This window comes from Dromiciops gliroides, chromosome 1 (assembly GCF_019393635.1).
Source record: "Dromiciops gliroides isolate mDroGli1 chromosome 1, mDroGli1.pri, whole genome shotgun sequence".
NCBI lineage: Eukaryota > Metazoa > Chordata > Mammalia > Microbiotheria > Microbiotheriidae > Dromiciops > Dromiciops gliroides.
Genome location: NC_057861.1, coordinates 307,299,475 through 307,317,431, shown reverse-complemented (window position 1 = coordinate 307,317,431; position 17,957 = coordinate 307,299,475).

Below are 17,957 nucleotides of genomic sequence, written 5' to 3'. Positions count from 1 at the left end.
TGCTGGTATTTGAACCCAAGTCTTCTGACTCCAAATGTGGTATGCTTTCCCTCAGTCCATGCTACCTTCCAGGAAATACAATACCTTATGCAAAAGGAATGATTCTGAAATTATAGGATTTCAGATAGGATGGAGGGAAAAATACTTCAGTAGGGAAGGGCTTTGGGGCATCCTTCAAGTCATCATCCACTCTGTCTTCAGACAAAGTCAACCTGGCACACATGTTTTTCCTGGAATGGGATAGGAGGAGGAAGCTAAATATGGGGCAGGACAAGCGCGGTGGAAGACCAGTGGAGTAAGTACCCCCAAAATTCAGGTGCCACTTCCCTGATCTGTAACAATGACAGATCCTGTGCAGGGCTTCCCTCATTGAGATGAGACTACAAGTATATCAAGGGGGTTCATTGTGACTTTGTAGAGATAAGTCCATTTCCATACTCTTTACCATATTTAATACTGGCAATTGCTGTTTTGTCCTTTTTTTATAGATGAAGAAACTGACAGAAAAAGATATAAAGAGGCATGCTTAAAGTCACGTAAGATATATGTCATAAAATGTTTACAATAAAAGGCTTGGTTCACATGTACCATGAATAGATATCTGATCTGGGATCTTGCCCACTCCCCTCCAAGGTAGATTAACTTTGAGGGGAATAGGATTCCAGTTCCATCACTCTCTGTTATACCATACTGCCTTATATTCCCTATAGTTTTGTGGCCACCTGGCTATCAGAACCATAATTAGTACATGAGGTGTCTGGGGCAGCATCATGAACCATGCTGTCTGAGAGGCCTCCCAGGGAAAGCATTCTGGGCACTTGCTCCATCCCTTGCCTCATTCCAAGAAAGCTAGTGGGGTAAAGTGTATATCTATCCACTGTATCTCACAAATATCTGTAATTTTAGAGGTGCGATACTTGGGGAGGAAACCAAGATATATGTTATTTTCCTTAATAATTTTTCAAGAAGAGGAGGAGGAGGGTATTTGCTTTGTTAAGTTTTTCATTGGCATTGGTCCTTTCTTCTGGGATAGGTTATAAGCTCTGTGAGGGTAGGTATCATATATCCCCCTCTCTCTAAGATCATAGTTCTCTAAATTTAGACAAGATACTTTCTAGTTTAACCCTTTTTTTTTCCACAGATGAGGAAATTAGGTCTGAGAAAGAGGAAGTAATTTGTTTTCCTCATCCACAGGGCCTTGAGTTAAATTGAATGTAGTATGGGTCAATACACATTTGTTGAATGATTAATTCAATCCAACAGAGCTTTGGGATACCCACATAAATCTCTGGGATTATATCAAGAACTGATATATTGATAAGCTTAGGAGCTACTTGTTTGAGCAGGCCTCTTAGTAGGGCAGTGGGTTGCTTATGTTGGATGATTTCAGGGGTATGGGGAGATCCCCTTTCTTATTTTTTTCCACTAACTACAACAGTATCTGGAATTTAACCATTAGAGTCTTTATTCCACACATACCCCTCTTCTTGCTCCAGGTAGGTGCGCCTAGAGTGGTAAAAGCTGTAAATATGCAATCCTGCTGAATTTACAGGTTTCTAACAAAAGCAGAGTGGAGAGGAAGTTCAGAAGTCCCATTTTTGCTTCTTCTACTGATTACCTATATGACCTTGCAAACATCATTTAGACTTTCCAAGCCTCAGTTCCCTCACTGGTAAAATAAGGAAGCTGAGCACAGAGAAATACCATACTGGCCACCGTTTACATAGAGCCTCTGATAAAGAAACAGACAGCTGTCCCACTGCTGCCCATCAGGACCAGTAGGGAGAGACTCTAAAGGAACAGAGGAAGCATGTACATATTGCTGATGTTGCTATCTGCTACCTCTGAGGGCACATAAAGAAGTGGGGTCACTCGCTGGGGATCAAAAGGAGAGTGAATGGGTCCTTGGAATGGGTGATATGTGTTGGTGGAGTTGTGAACTGATCCAGCCATTCTAGAGAGCAACTTGGAACTATGCCTAAAGGACAATCAAACCCTTTGATCCAGCAATACCAGTACTAGGTCTGTGTCCCAAAGAGATCATAAAAAAGGCAGAAAGGACCCATATGTACAAAAACATAGTAGCTCTTTTTTTGTAGTGGCAAAGAATTGGAAATTGACGGAATGCCCATCAGTTGGGGAATGGTTGAACAACTTATGATGTATGAATGCAATGGAATACAAGATTGTGCTCTAAGAAGTGATGAGCAGGCAGATTTTACAGAAACCTGTAAAGACTTACATGAACTGACGCAAAGTGAAATGAGCAGAACCAGACCACATCCAGAGAAAGAACTAATGGAGTCTGAATGCAGATCAAAGCATTTTAATCTTTTTCATGTTTTCCCTTTTGGTCTGTTTCTTCTTTCACAACATGACTAATATGGAAATATGTTTTACATGATTACACATATATAACCTATATAAATTGCTTACCATTTTATGGAGGGGGAACAGGAGAAGGGAAAAATCTTTAGAACACAAAAAATTAATTTAATATTAAAAATTATCTTTACAAGTAATTGAAAAAATATTGTTAAAAAAAGGATGGGTGATATGATTAACACAGGAAAGGAAACATAACAATGGTGTTACAGGGGCAAAAAAGGCAAAAGCTGTAGTTAATAGCCCTGAGGAATGTACTCCCATGTTGGAGTATTCTGCACAGAACCCATAAAACTAAGGAGAAGCAGAGGTTTCACTGTAAAGGCTTGTAAGATGCTTCTAGGGAAAAAATAAAATAAAATAAAAAGATGCTTCTAGGACAGAATCTTGAGTTGAAAAAGGAACAGGAGAGAGGTAGGACCTTTTCCCAGCAAAGCATCATGACTTTAGGGTTCAGCTATTTATAGATTTCTTGCTTTGTGTGTCATTTTTGCTATGTTCATTGTTAAAACTCCTAAGTGTTGGTTCATAAAGAGCACTGCAGATATTTGGTAGTAATGAATCTCTGTCAAAGATTAGCAATAACTGTGACCTTCTAAACCATTCATCTCTTTCCCAAGGTATATCAGATGTCAAGGGAGCCTGGTGCTTGGAGGTAAGGGACATTGACAGTCCAAGGCCAAGATATACATGTATATACACATGTACTTTTATTCAATACATGCCCATGTGTAAACATGTACATATATATATATATATATATATATATATATATATATATATATATATAATATGAACACATATGTTTCCTCAGCTCTTTTTACATGAGTTGTGTTTGAGATTCAGAGTCCTCTTCTGTGATCCATAGCTGTGCAAAGTGGAACAGTCATTTATAGGCCTCTTTGTTAAACTTGAAATGTTGATGAAGTTTGAGTCATGTCTGTATATCCCTTTGCACTGGCATATGCTATTGGAAAGTTACTTGAATATTTTTCAAAGTTGTTTATGTAAACTTCAAAACTGTTTGGGGTTTGTGATTACTTCTGTTGTTTGCCTCTTGGTATCATTTCATTTTTCAAAATTTAATAAACACTTGTTATTTGGAAGAGAAAAATAATTGGTCACACACTTGTGGGTTCCAAGATTTGTTTTACATGTGTATGTAATACAGCTTAATTCAAAACATTTTCAGATACAGCATGTCAAGTAATTTCTAATGTTGTGGTCAAGACCAGAATGGAACCTCAAGTGAATACCCACTGTCTTAAACCACATCACTTAGGAGACCGCCAAGGACAGGCGGTGTTCATAGACCAAACTCAGCCCTCAGTGACGCACATAGGGCTGTCTCAATTTATAGCCTGAAGCTACCATAACAGACTCCCACAAATAGGCTGAGACACAGGCACACTAATGCTTCTGATATTCTCAGAATTATAATCTCTGTCAAGTAAGTCTCACCTAAGAAAAAGCCATCCAAAAGCCATTACCTCTTGACCTCCCCTATGACTGAATGTTTCTGGGCAGGGCAGACCGTAGATTAACCCCCTCATTCTATGTCTTTTTCTTCCCGTCTTCAACATTGGTGCACCTTCCTTATCCTGATTCCCAATGCTTTCCTTCTGCTCACTGTTCTATCCCTCTTAAACCTGACCTCCCCCAGGTAATTTATCATACTCCAAAATTATCCCTCCTTCCTGCCCTCAATCAAAACACGCATTCTCTCAGTGCCAGATCTCAGACTCCTGTCATGGAGGAAAGTGATGTGATTAATTAAGTCACAATAAGCAGCTTAATGTGGTGCCCTCCCTAGGGGTATTTGCATTTTAAAAGCATATTTGGCAAGACAGCATTTCAAAATGAAGGAATAAGTCACTAGTTGTGGGGTTTTCAGATATTTAACAAGCAAATGGGACAATAGTTGGGAGGCAGGGTGTCCCTTGAATCAAACCACATAAGTGATTATTTCACCCACACAAAAAGGCAATTTATGGTATGGGGTCTTAGATCCTAGTCCTAGTTTCTAACCCTCTGTGACCTTGGGCAATTACTTCACAAAGTTTTCATTTCTTTTTGCATAAAATGAAAGGGTTGGACTATGGTTCCTAGGGTGCAGCTAGCTCTAACATTCAATCACACCATAAACCTTGTCATGAAGCATCCCTGGTAGATGCCAGTCGATGGAAAGGCTAAGAATGATTCCATGTCTCTTCTGCTGAAGTTTTGTGCATGTGAACTTGTTGAATGTTACTTTGTTCCTTCCCTTGGGACAATTTTCACCATTCTGAAATAAAATGTAAAGTTAACTTATATGGTGAATGCTGTTTCTATGAACAGTTCCTTCTACACTGAAAATATAGCCAACCCATTTGTTTGTTTTTTAGCTTAACTAACCAAATTGATTGACTACAAAAATCAAAATTCACTGGAAAGTTTCCAACCACCATTATCAGGAAATCCCAATTGTCAAGCTCAGTTTCCAAATGGAGGAGATGAGAATGGACATATTTAGGGAAATCACTAAAGATATTAAAAGGCATTTAAATAATGTCATGTGTCATAAGAGCTGTAAGGGATCTTTGAGATTATTTAATCTAGGAGTTTTTTTATAGCAGAAAGAGAAATAACATTGGAATAATGAGACAGCTTCAAATCTTGACTCTAAGTATAATAATATCAGCTAGCATTTATATAATCTTTTCAAGGCTTGTAAAGCATTTTACAAATATCTCATTTTATCCTCACAAGAAATGTATAATGTGGGAAACTGAGGCAAACAGAGGTGGTGACTTGCTCAGAATCATAGCACTAATAAGTATCTGAGGATGGATTTGAAGATAGATCCTCCCAAGTTTAGGCCAAGTGCTCCACCAACTGCATTGACAAGCTGCCTATACTTACTATTCTATTTTTTTTTTATTAATCTAGGAGTTCTTAATCTTTGTTGTCAAGAAGCCTTTTTGCAGCCTGGTGACAACTATGAAACCATTCTCAAAATACTGTTTTTAAATGCATAAAATAAAATATGGGAGATTGTAAAGGAAATCATTCATGTTTAGTTATAAGAATATATAAAAATATTTGTCAGTAGGCCTTAGGTTAAGACCTCCTGATGTAATCCAACTCCCATATTTTACCAGTGAGATAACAGAATCCCAGAGAAAGGAAATGCCTTTTGCATGATCAAACAGGTATTAAATATCAGAACCACAACTCATATCCAGTTCCCTAGATTTTAAGTGCAATGCTTTTTCTACTACATTACAGGGCCTCTTGGATTTAAAACAAAGTTAAAGAGAGATTTATGAATTATACAGTTTATACAAGAAATGTTGATAACTCATTCAGATAATCTAAGCTCCGGTCACTTAGTGAAACGAGCACTGAGCTTGGGATCTGAGGACTTGAGGACAGAGCCTGGCCCTGCTTCTTACTAGTTGCATGCCCAAGGACAAGTTATTTCCCATCTCTGCACTTCATTTCCATTTTCTATGAAATAACAAGGCTGGTTTAGGTAATCTCTAAAGTCCTTATAGGATAAAAATCCATCTTCCAGAGAACCAACATGTAGAGCAGCCAGCACCTTCATCACAGATGTCAGGAGATCTCACCAACTCCATCCCTCATGGAGTCATAGGCCATTGAATACTAAATCTCTACTAGTGAGGGAAATGGGATGTGAGGCATGGGTTACATGTATGATTTGACTTTCTACGCAACTACAATTAACTAAATAGTTATCAGATCATTAAATTTCAAGATGACCGAGTCTATATATATATACACAGAAGAATGAGATATAGTTTATCCAACATGTATACCAATGGGCAACAAAAAGAATGCTGAAATCTAGGTCTTATGCACTGGACTATATCAATAAGTTATCCTTTAGTCCCACTACATTTGAACCCAATTTGAGTAAAGGATCATGGTAGTAAGTATAAGGTCGAAGTAACTGATCAATTGATTATTTTAAGCTCACAGCAGCCCTAGGACATAGGTGCTATTATTATTGACACCTTGCATATGAGGAAATTGAGCCAGACAGAGGTTAAGTGACCTACCCAGGGTCACACAGCTAAGTATATAAGGTCATATCTGAACTCAGGTTCATTCTAACTCCTAGTCCAGTACTTTAGCCACTGTACCACCTTGTTGCCTCTATCTATCATGTTTTAAATCATCTCTTTACTAGACTCAACATTGCCAGCTTCTTAGTCCCATGGTCCTCAAAGATTTGTGGGATATTATCAAGGTTTTACTACATTTTTCCTTGCTGTCTTCCCCATCACCTCTTGCGGTTCTCCACAGCAAAGAAGCATCTCAAGCACTGAAATTTTGCTTTTCTATAGTGTCACTCTTGGGTATTTCTTCGCATAGGTTTCCCTTGAGTGTGAGATGGATGTGTTGCCATCAATGGCAGTATAGCATATGCAACCATACATAGTCTGAGGTGTTTTCCCTTTATGTCATCATCAACTCAAAACTTTAAATAGAAATCTGGAAGCACCTTGCCAAAGAGTCAGCCTCCACCATTTTGAAGAAACACAACTGACCACCAGAGCCAGGGCACCTACAAAAAAGACCCCAAAACTTAGGTGGAGATGGGCCTTATTTTTTCCTCCTATTATGCCTTCCAAATCTAAATGTATAGGCAGAGAAACCCATAAAACCCAGAATTTGGGATCTATGAAGTAGAACTACTGCCTCCTAATAATTTTGGTACCTAATGTGTGTTCCTGCTCACTTGAGGCCACCAAACGTACCATTCTCAGGGAGCTGGGAGCAGAGGGAAGAAGGGAGTGATAGAATTTGGAACTCAAAACCTTAAAAAAATGTTCAAAATTTTTTTAACATGTAACTGGAGGAAGGGGCAGCTAGGTGGCACAGTGGATAAAGCACTGGCCCTGGAGTCAGGAGTACCTGAGTTCAAATCCGGCCTCAGACACTTAATACTTACTAGCTGTGTGACCCTGGGCAAGTCACTTAACCCCAATTGCCTCACTAAAAAACAAAACAAAAACAAAAAACCCCAAAACATTTGTAACATGTAACTGGAGGAAAACAAAATATATTTTAAAAAAGAAACAAACTTTGAATAACCTCCTGAAAAGTACTAAAAATGGTAATAATAAGAGAAATGATAAGATTTTTAATAAGTCAATGAGGCAAAAAAAGAGAAAAATCTGGATGACTCCTTATTTATTGGGTATAGTGTACAGAGTACTGCTTTTCTGGTACAGATTGGAATAGATAGGGAAGGGATGGAGAAGAAAATAAACATTGATATAGTACCTGCTTTCTGCCAGGTACCATGCCAACAACTTTACAAATATTATCTCATCTGATCCTTATAACAACTCTATGAGGTAGGTATTATTATGATTCTTATTTTAGAGTTGAGGAAACTAAGGCAAACAGATACTAGGTGATTTGTCCAAGGTGACACAGTTTATGAGGGCAGATTTAAATTCAGGAATTCAGGTCTGCCTAAACCCAAGCCCAGTACTCTATCCTTTTCACCACCACCTGCCTTACCAGATAATGAACCATTGAAGTCCCTTCCAACTTGAAAATTCTGCTTGTGTTTGAAGACTTCATGGTCCAGCAATAGGTACTGATGCAATCCACCTATCATCTCAATTTTCCCAAAACACCACTTGTACTATTTCAAGTCATAAACATAAAACAACTTTCTATTGTCTACCAAAGTAAGTCAAGATTCCACTGACTGACTTTCAAAGGCCTCCTTAGGTGTGATTTTAGGAATATAAATTTATTTTTCTACCATTCCTTTAACCAGTTACTTCAACTCCAGCAGATACAGTCTTCTCAATGAGCCACATACATACCATGTACATTTCTGTCTTCTTGTTTGTTTTTTTTAATGTTTCCTCTCACCTGGACTATCATCTCTTTTCTCTTTGCCTATAGAAAATTTAGGGGCAGCTAGGTGGTGCAATGGATAGAACACCGGCCCTGGAGTCAGGAGGACCTGAATTCAAATCCAGCCTCAGACACTGGACACTTACTAGCTGTGTGACCCTGGGCAAGTCAATTAACCCCAAATGCCTCACAAAACAAACAAACAAACAAAAAAGAAAACCTACTCACCTTTTCAAAAGAATAGGTGGTGTGCTGTAATAGATAGAATATTAGACTTGGAGTCAGCAAGACCTAGGTTTGAATCCCACCTCCAACATTTGTTAGCTGTGAGACCATGAGCAAATACCTTCCTCTAAGACTCAGTTTTCTCATGTCTAAAATGGGTACATAATACCAATAGTTCCTGCTTCATGGGGTTGTGGTAAGAATCCAAAGAGATGCCTTCTCAATGGGTGGGAAAAGCACTAGAAGGAGGAAGAGAATTCGGAACTTGAAATGTAAAATATTAATGTTAAAAAGAAATAAAGAGAAAAGAGGTGAAAAAAGAATCAAATGGGAGAATTTGCAAACTCCCAGACACTACATTAATCTTATCTTCTTCTCTTCATCCTTCTAAAGGACCAGATCAAGTTTTGCCTCCTCCAAGGAGTCTTCTGTGACTTGAGAACACATTGTTTGAACATTTCTCTGAACTCTTAATATCATTAGTAATAGTATAGCACTTCCATTTTCACAGATTGCAATTGTTCCTTATTTTTTATATACTACTTTTGCCTTTCCAAACAGACTTTAAGATTCTGTGGGGTAGGGACTATGTCTTATATTTCTTCAGGATCTCTTGTAGCACCCAGCTCAGGGTTGGGGACATGTTATATTTGTGTGACTCTGGGGAAATCACTTAATCTTTATCAGTTGCAACACTCTTGAAAAATGGGGATAGTAACACTTGTACAACCTACCTTACAAGATTGTTGTTAACCTTAATGTGCCACCTAAGTGGAAGTTAACATTATTGTGGTGTTTGAGAAACAGTAGTTTATAGCTTGATAGAATCACTAGGTAAAGAAATATGAAGTAAGAAGTACATGGATCTATTTGAAGAAAACCAGAATTACTTTCCCCAAAATAATTTGTTTAAAGATCTGTAATTACCATATTACTATAGTATTTCAAGGAATCTTGACCTTATTAATAGGGTATGCATCTACCTTCAGCAGCAGCTAAGTACTGTGGTGGATAGAATGCTGTACCTAGAATCATAAAGGCTTGAGTTCAAATCTGGCCTCAGAAACTTACTAGCTATGTGACCTTGGACAAGTCACTTAATCTGTCTGCCTCAGTTTCTTCAATGGTAAAATGGAAGTCACAATACCTAGTATCTCACAAGGTTATTGTGAGGATCCAATGAAATAATATTTGTAAAGAGCTAAGTACAGTCCTGGCACATAGTATCCCTTAATACATACTTATTTAGATAATAGGAATTCTTTGCCCATTTGGTTTTTCAAGTGAGGACTGTTAAATGGATCTTTTTCTGTAATTTTGGATTTCACTTAAGAATTCATTGACAATACAATGAAAAGGAAACAGAGGAAAGGAAAATGTGTTTTTCCCTAAGGGAGAAGAGAATAAGTGATTTTCCTCATAAAATAGTTTCAGGTATTCAAATTACCTGCCTTTTGGGTTGGTAACTTTTAAAACTCAGATTGTCAACTAAGAGGAATTCTCCCTAAAGACAGAAATGAGGACAGTGGGAAAGAAGAAAGCAGTGGCAAGCGAGCAGACCATCTGATTCATTGCACAGATTGAACCTGAAAATCCTCAGGAACTCTTCCAAAGCAATTTCACTTGGTGACATTATGGTCAGTGCTCATTCCACCAAGCTTTGCTCTCTCTTTTCCTTTACTACAACAGATATTTTTAGGTTTGGACATTTACCTAGATTCACCTTTATCTCTCTTCCTTTCTTCCTTTTGCTGATGAAGAAGAATGAAATTCTTCCAGAATCTAATGTTAGGCATGTCTTGTAATAATAAACAAATAAAGATAATAATTTGTAGTTTTCAATTTTGCAAATAAATTTAAAGATATTATCTCATTTGATACTCATCACCTATAAAACAGGTGTTATTATTATTTCCATTTTACATATGAGAAAACAGAGGCTAAAAGAGTTTAAGTGACTTGACCAGAGAAATACTTACATATCTAGTAAGTGGCTATAGCGTTTGAACTCAGGTCTTTCTGACTCCAAGCTCCATGCTCTATCCTACTACCTTACCTAGCTTTGTTATGTTTTGCTGTGAAAAGAAACTATAAAAATCACTCACACAACTTCTACATAGTTCCATGCAACTAGCTTTCCATGAAAATAGACTCAACTTTATCTAGAATACGAGTTTGTCCATTAGACACTCCTGCCATCTCCTACAATTACAAAGTTCTAACTCTCAAACCAATAGCTTTTAAATATGATAGACTTTCAGCATACAAAGGACTAATGGAAACAGCTTACTTGCTTCAGGTTGGATAAGTGAAAAATTTGAATTTCCTTTCTGACTACCAATCTGGTTGCTCCAATCGTATTGCTCCCAACCTCTAGTATTGCTTAATGGAAGACCACAATGAGCTTTTATTGAAATCATGGAATAGTCTAAAATGTCTGGATTCAATAGCAGTTCTATGTGGCACTTAGCTTAGGTTGTGTCCACACCAAGAGCTTTGTTTGATTGTTCCGATGGCCAAGAAGTTTAAAAAAAAAAATCATGCAAACTGGTGATTAGGAAGACAATAATCAAAATAAACAAATTGATTGTGTAAGTAGATAAATAATTCCAAGTCACCAGTAATTCCCAAAGTAGGACAATATTCTAGTAGGATTGCTCTTCATTAACTTGAATAGAACAAGTTTCAATAGCATTTAAGATAATAGTTTTGTTCTATTGTTGGAGGACAATCTAAGCAGCCACATCTATTTAACTTGGCATCTAAGACCCCCAATATTATCAACTTTCTCCAACAGACTTTTTCATAAGTGAATCCCCCAGTATGTTTTCATGATTAATATGCAAATAGATGTATATTTTGTAATGAATTTCAGCTGGGCATAGTGAAAAAAAATTCAAAAACCTCAGCATGGAGGTTTCTTTTTTTGGGAGAAATTCAACAAAATCCCCAAATGTCCTTGTCTTTGCAATCCATAATTTGCAGATTATTAATACAATAAATCCTTGGTGTCTGTGAGAGTTGGCATCATACCCATGAACTCCTATGCAGCAAGCTCACAAACTAAAAATCCAAATGGGAGAAAAGAAACAAACAAAAACATGCCATTTCTGTATGTGCTCATTACCTGCTTTTGAAATCATAATATCTCAGCCTTTTATTGATCTTGTAACAGGCTCTGCAGGAAGCAGCTGCAGCCGTTATCCATGGGACAGACTAGAGATGAAATCTGTGTGGAAGGGAGGGAGGACTGAGCAGGCACTGATCTTTGGGACCCCATTCTGACTCAGGAGAACAAACAGCAGCAACCAGCAACATCTTCCTCAGATACAAGCCATTGGAAAGGAATATTAGAGATAATCTATTCAAAATCCCTTGTTTTACAGATGAAGAAGCTGAGGTCCAAAAAAGGAAAAAAAAATGTTTGCCTAAGGTCATTTGGCAAAAATTAAGGGCAATGCCAGGCTTATAACACAGACTCCCTAACTTCAGGTCACTGCTTTTTTTACACTTTGCCAAACTGAATATAACAGACCTGATATGAAAAAGGTTTTTTTTTTAAAAGGTACAAAACACAAATGAAACAGGCTGAGTTTAAGTGTTTTTACAATAAAAAAATAAAGTAAAAAGTGAAAACAAAACCAAAATCACATCAAATATTAAAAACTAAATTTTTACAATAAAGTTTCTCTCCCAGAAGAATATAAAATCATTAAGGGAAGTGATTGGGTTTTTGTTTTGTTTCATTCTGGAACTTTTTTGTTTACTTTATCTTTGTATTCACAATGCCTAGTATCTATAGGTGCTTAATAAATGCGTGTGGATTAGACTGCAATGTTAGTTCAGAGCTATCTCACATCATATTAAATCAGCCCCACACCTTCACAAATTAAGCTAAATTGGTTGGGGTTAATATATTAATTGAACCAAAGACCTTGAAAAAAGTCAAGAGCCCTTGAGAACAAGGGTTCACCTTTGTATAGACTCTGTCCTTCCTTCCTTCAACCCACAACCAATATCAGAGAGTAGCTGGAGGGAATGATGGCACCCTGGATTTCAGAGAAGATTTAAAACCAAGGTCCTAACTGCTCATCATCATTAAAAAATCTCCAGGCAGTTTTCATAAGAGCAAGGGGGTGGTAGCCTGAGGTTTTGGCTGACAGTCAACCCAACTAATTACATTCTGTCTACTGTGTCCTCCTGCAGTTTCAATTGGATGTGTTATTTTTTACTTCCTGTCCTAATCTGGAGTGCAATGTTGCTATGTGTTCTTAAGCAGATGCTGCAGTTCATCCTAGTAGTGGCTGATTTTCAGTCTTAAAGTTAAAGATTCCTCTTTGTATCTTACATAAAGTCTGTTAGACTTTGGGTTAATTAACATCTTTAAGTGATCTCTAGATGCTGTCACCAAATCCCTTTTAAATATTGTGCTAGCATAGAATGTACTAGCTAATTATATTGCTGTTTTCTCCCATTAAGCATATAGATGACAGAAATGTTTAGTCCAAAGCTGATGATGTCCTCCTTATGGAGACCACACAACATGGATAGTCCTTAATGTTTCTGCTCTCTGCATTTATAAGCACAGCCTGACTCCTGTTCTTGTTACTGTTTCTTTTTTTTTCTTGAACGTACCCCCCTATTGTGACTTAATTATGATGAGAACACACATAGTCTAGGATTCTTTCCTTTAAGATTCAGAGAAACAAAGGGGAGATGCTCGTTCAAAGGTCCCAGCAAGCCCTGCAACATAGTAGAAGAGAACACAGAACTGGAATTACTGGAAACTCTGCAGAGGGTGGATTCATTTGGAGGAGATGGTGTTACCCTTGTGTAGAGGTCAACCCCAGAATGGGGGCAGTCATTCCAGGATGGGATAGTCATTTGAAGAATTTCTTCTGTCCCCCTAGGATGAGGTAGAGGGAAAGAATATAACTGCCCAGGGGGAAAGCTAGGTGGCTCAGTGGATAAAACACCGACCCTGGATTCAGGAGGACCTGAGTTCAAAGTCGGCTTCAGACACTTGACACTAGTGGTATGACCCTGGGCAAGTCATTTAACCCTCGTTGCCTGCCAAAAAAAAATGAACTGCCCCATGGAAAAGGAGTATAAGTATGCTTTTGTACTAGGAAAAATGTTCCCTAGGGAGGGACTACCTTTCCTCCATACCAGAACCCTAAGGTAAAGTTTTATTTGCTCTATGTCATAATCTTAGATAGGTGTCCTGGGTAAAAGGTTCAGTGACTTGACAAAGTTATAAAGTTGGTATTTGGGAGAGGCAAGACAGTCCAGCAATCCAGATCTCTATTCATTGTGCCCCTGCTTCTCCAACTATGTCATCAGAGTTGCAAACCATAAAGGACTATAAAACTATCAGCTATAATTATCTAAACATACAACACAAATACACATGTATGCATATATATGTGTGTGTATATACATACATGCATAGAATATATAAGTGCATATGTGCACACATATATATACGCATATATATGCATGTGTGTATGTGTATGTGTATATATATATACATATACATATATATATACATATATATATATATATATATATATATATATATATGAAAATCTCTTTTTCCCAGAGTGCCATGGTGTTTATAAACATGCCTCTACCACAGATTCTGAAACAAAAAATACTAAATGTACATTGTAGGAAAAGTAGGTGGTGGAATTTTTATTTATCAGAATGTGATAAATGTCAATAGAATAAGCCTCTCAAGGGAACAAACAGTTTCCTCCAGCATTCTTGCCAGGGCTATGATGAACAAAAAGTGCCAGGCCATGTGTGAGGCACAGATCAAACTCCCTGGCGCCTCTTCCTTGGCTGTACATCTCTAGCGATTTAAAATTCAGACATTGTGATAGTAATGACAAAGAGAGCTCCAAAGAAAGGTTCTCAGTTCATCTGAGATATTTTCAGTTGATTGTAAAGGAAGGAATAAATAGACAGTAATGAAAACCAAACTTTTCTATATCCTACTTATTGCCTGAAGAACAGTCCTGAATGCAAGAGGGGGAAGTGATAGACTCTTTCAGCAGGTCTTAGAATATACTGCATTTAAGAGAAATGGTTCATTTTAAAGACACTGGTATTTTAGGGCAATAAAAGCAATTAGTCTTGATAAAAGATTTATTTAAATTAGTACTTATGCAAATCAGAAATTAAAATGTTAACCAGTTGACTTAGACTTCTTCCAACCTCAATAGCTACCTGATTAAAGGTTAAGCCCTTAGGCACTGTGTGTGGTGAGGGACAGAATAGGAGGTGAAGGTGTGAGTGTGAGTGTGTGAGTGTGTGTGTGTGTGTGTGTGTGTGTGTGTGTGTGTTGAGGTTGAGAGGGTTACAAAGGGTTGTGAGAGACTTGTCCTTTGCCTTCAGGCAGCTTCCATTCACTGGGAAGACACAAGGTATAAGGGACCTGTGTAGACGGAACCCAGAAGGCCCACCACAAAAGTGGCATCTCTGGATCTAGTATCTCATCCTCTGAAGGGAAGGGAGTCATTTTGTTTCCTAACAGGTATTAAACCTAATCCTCCGAACTGAGGGTGAAAAGCCATAAAGTTTATTTGCCTGGGAGTTTCTAGTACCATTTAAAGCTGCTCTCACCCTGTCTGTGGCTATCTGTCTACAAATAAATGATGTGTGACTAGGAGGTTGTCCCTGGGGCCTAGTTCTGGGATAGCTAACTCAAAAGTTATAAATAATTGGGCATAAGATGGAGGCATTTCCGATAAGATCAGGGGTGAAACAGGGATGTCCATTATCACCTCTATTATTTAATATTGTATTAGAAATGTTAGCTTTAGCAATAAGAGAAGAAAAAGGAATTAAAAGGAACTAGAATCAGCAAGGAAGAAACAAAACTATCACTTTTTGCAGATATGATGGTATAACCTAGAGGATGTTGGAGAATCAACTAAAAAATTACTTGAAACAAATAACAACTTTAGCAAAGTTGCAGGATATAAAATAAATCTACATAAATTATCAGCATTTCTATACATGACCAACAAAGCTCAGCAGCAAGAGATAGAAAGAGAAATTCAATTTAAAGTAACTGTAGACAATATAAAAGACTTGGCAGTCTACCTGCCAAGACAAACCCAAGAACTCTATGAACACAATTACAAAATGTTTTTCACACAAATCCAATCAGATCTAAATAACTGGAAAAATATCAGTTGCTCATTGATAGGACAAACTAATATAATAAAAATGACAATTCTATCTAAATTAATTTACTTATTCAGTGCCATAACACTCAGACTACCTAAAAATATTTTTACAGCTAGAAAAAATAATAACAAAATTCACCTGGAAGAGCAAAAGATCAAGAATATCAAGTAATGGGGGAAAATGCATAGGAAGGGGCTATCTGTACCAAATCTAAAGCTATACTACAAAGTGGCAGTTATTAAAACTATTTGCTACTGGCTAAGAAATAGAGTGGTGGATCAATGGAATACATTAGGCACAGGAGACACAGTAGTAAGTAACTATAGTAATCAACTGTTAAGAAACCCAAAGACTCCAGTTTCTGGGATAAAAACTCAGGATTTGACAAAAACTGCTAGGAAAACTGGAAGAATAGTATGGCCGAACCTAGACATAGACCAACATCTTACACTGTATACTGTAAGGGCCAAATTTAATATGGGGCAATTAATTGAGCAGCTCGCCATAATATTGGGGTAAGGAAGGAGATTAACAGCCTCTTTCAGAAAAATCAAAACAGGGTTTATTGATGGGAACACATTTAAAACACAAGTAAGGTTATTAAAATAGGGACCAAGAAAAAGGAATAGGAGAAGGAAAATTATACGACCTGCAATCACACCACCACTTGACTCAGCAGTTCCCAAAGAACAAACACCTGCATCCTGTGTGCGTGTGTGTGTGTGTGTGTGTCTCTCTCTTCCCCTAGAATGAATGTCTCTTCCCTTCCTAGTTACTCTCTCCCTCCCCCAAAGGGGAGGTTCTTCAAGCTGATTGGTTGAGAGTGGTCTCTTGCTGACATCACTCAAGGCCGGCCAGGTGTGGCCTCCATCCAATAATCCTTAAGTAGGTACTTAGTCAATTTCTCATTCTCACCAAATTCAAACAATACTAAATCAATCAGGTGGGGCCCCTGGGTGTCTGCCAAATTCCATTATTTTAACACAATACCAAAATAAAGTCAAAATGGGTACATAATTTAGACATAAAGGGAAACACCGTAGGCAAATTAGGAGAGAAAGGAATAGTTTACCTCTCAGACCTATGGAGAGGAGAAGAATTTATGACCAAACAAGAGATAGAGAATGTTATAAAATGCAAAATGGATGATTTTGATTACATTAAATTAAAAAATTTTATGTACAAACAGAAGCAATGAAGCCAAAATTATAAGGGAAGCAGAAATCTGGGGAACAATTTTTACAGCCAATGTTTCTGATAAGGGCCTCATTTCTAAACTATATAGGGAACTAAATCAAATTTATAAGAATGCATTCCCCAATTGAGAAATGGTCAAAGGATATGAACAGTTTTCTGATGAAGATTTCAAAGCTATCTATTTCCATACGAAAAAAATGTTCTAACTCACTATTGATTAGAGAATGCAAATTAAAACAACTCTGAGGTACCATCTCACACCTATCAGATGGGCTAATATGACAAAAAAGGAAAATAATAAATGTTGGAGAATATGTGGGAAAATTGGAACACTAATGAATTGTTGGTGTAATTGTGAACTGATCCCACTATTCTGAAGAGTAATTTGGAACCATGACCAAAGGGCTATGGTGCTGTGCATACTCTTTGACCCAGTAATACCACTACTAGGTCTGTATCCCAAAGAGATCATAAAAAAGGGAAAAGGACCCACATGGATTTTTTTTTTGGTTTTTGGTTTTTTGGGGTTTTTTTTGAAGGGCAATGAAGGTTAAGTGACTTGCCCAGGGTCACATAGCTAGTAAGTGTCCAGTGTCTAAGGCTGGATTTCAACTCAGGTCCTCCTGAATCCAGGGCCGGTGCTTTATTCACTGCGCCACCTAGCTGCCCCTGCAAAGGACCCACATGTACAAAAATATTTATAGCAGCTCTCTTTGTGGTGGCAAAGAATTGGAAATCAAGGAAATGCCCATCAACTGGGAAATGGTTGAACAAGTTGTGGTATATGAATTTAATGGAATATTATTGTAATATAAGAAATGATAACTGGGGGCAACTAGGTGGTACAGTGGATAAAGCACTGGCCCTGGATTCAGGAGGACCTGAGTTCAAATCTGGCCTCAGACACTTGACACTTACTAGCTGTGATACTGGGCAAGTCACTTAACTCCCACTGCCCGAAAGAAAGAAAGAAAGAAAGAAAGAAAGAAAGAAAGAAAGAAAGAAAGAAAGAAAGAAAGAAAGAAAGAAAGAAAGAAAGAAAGAAAGGAAGAAAGAAAGAAAGAAAG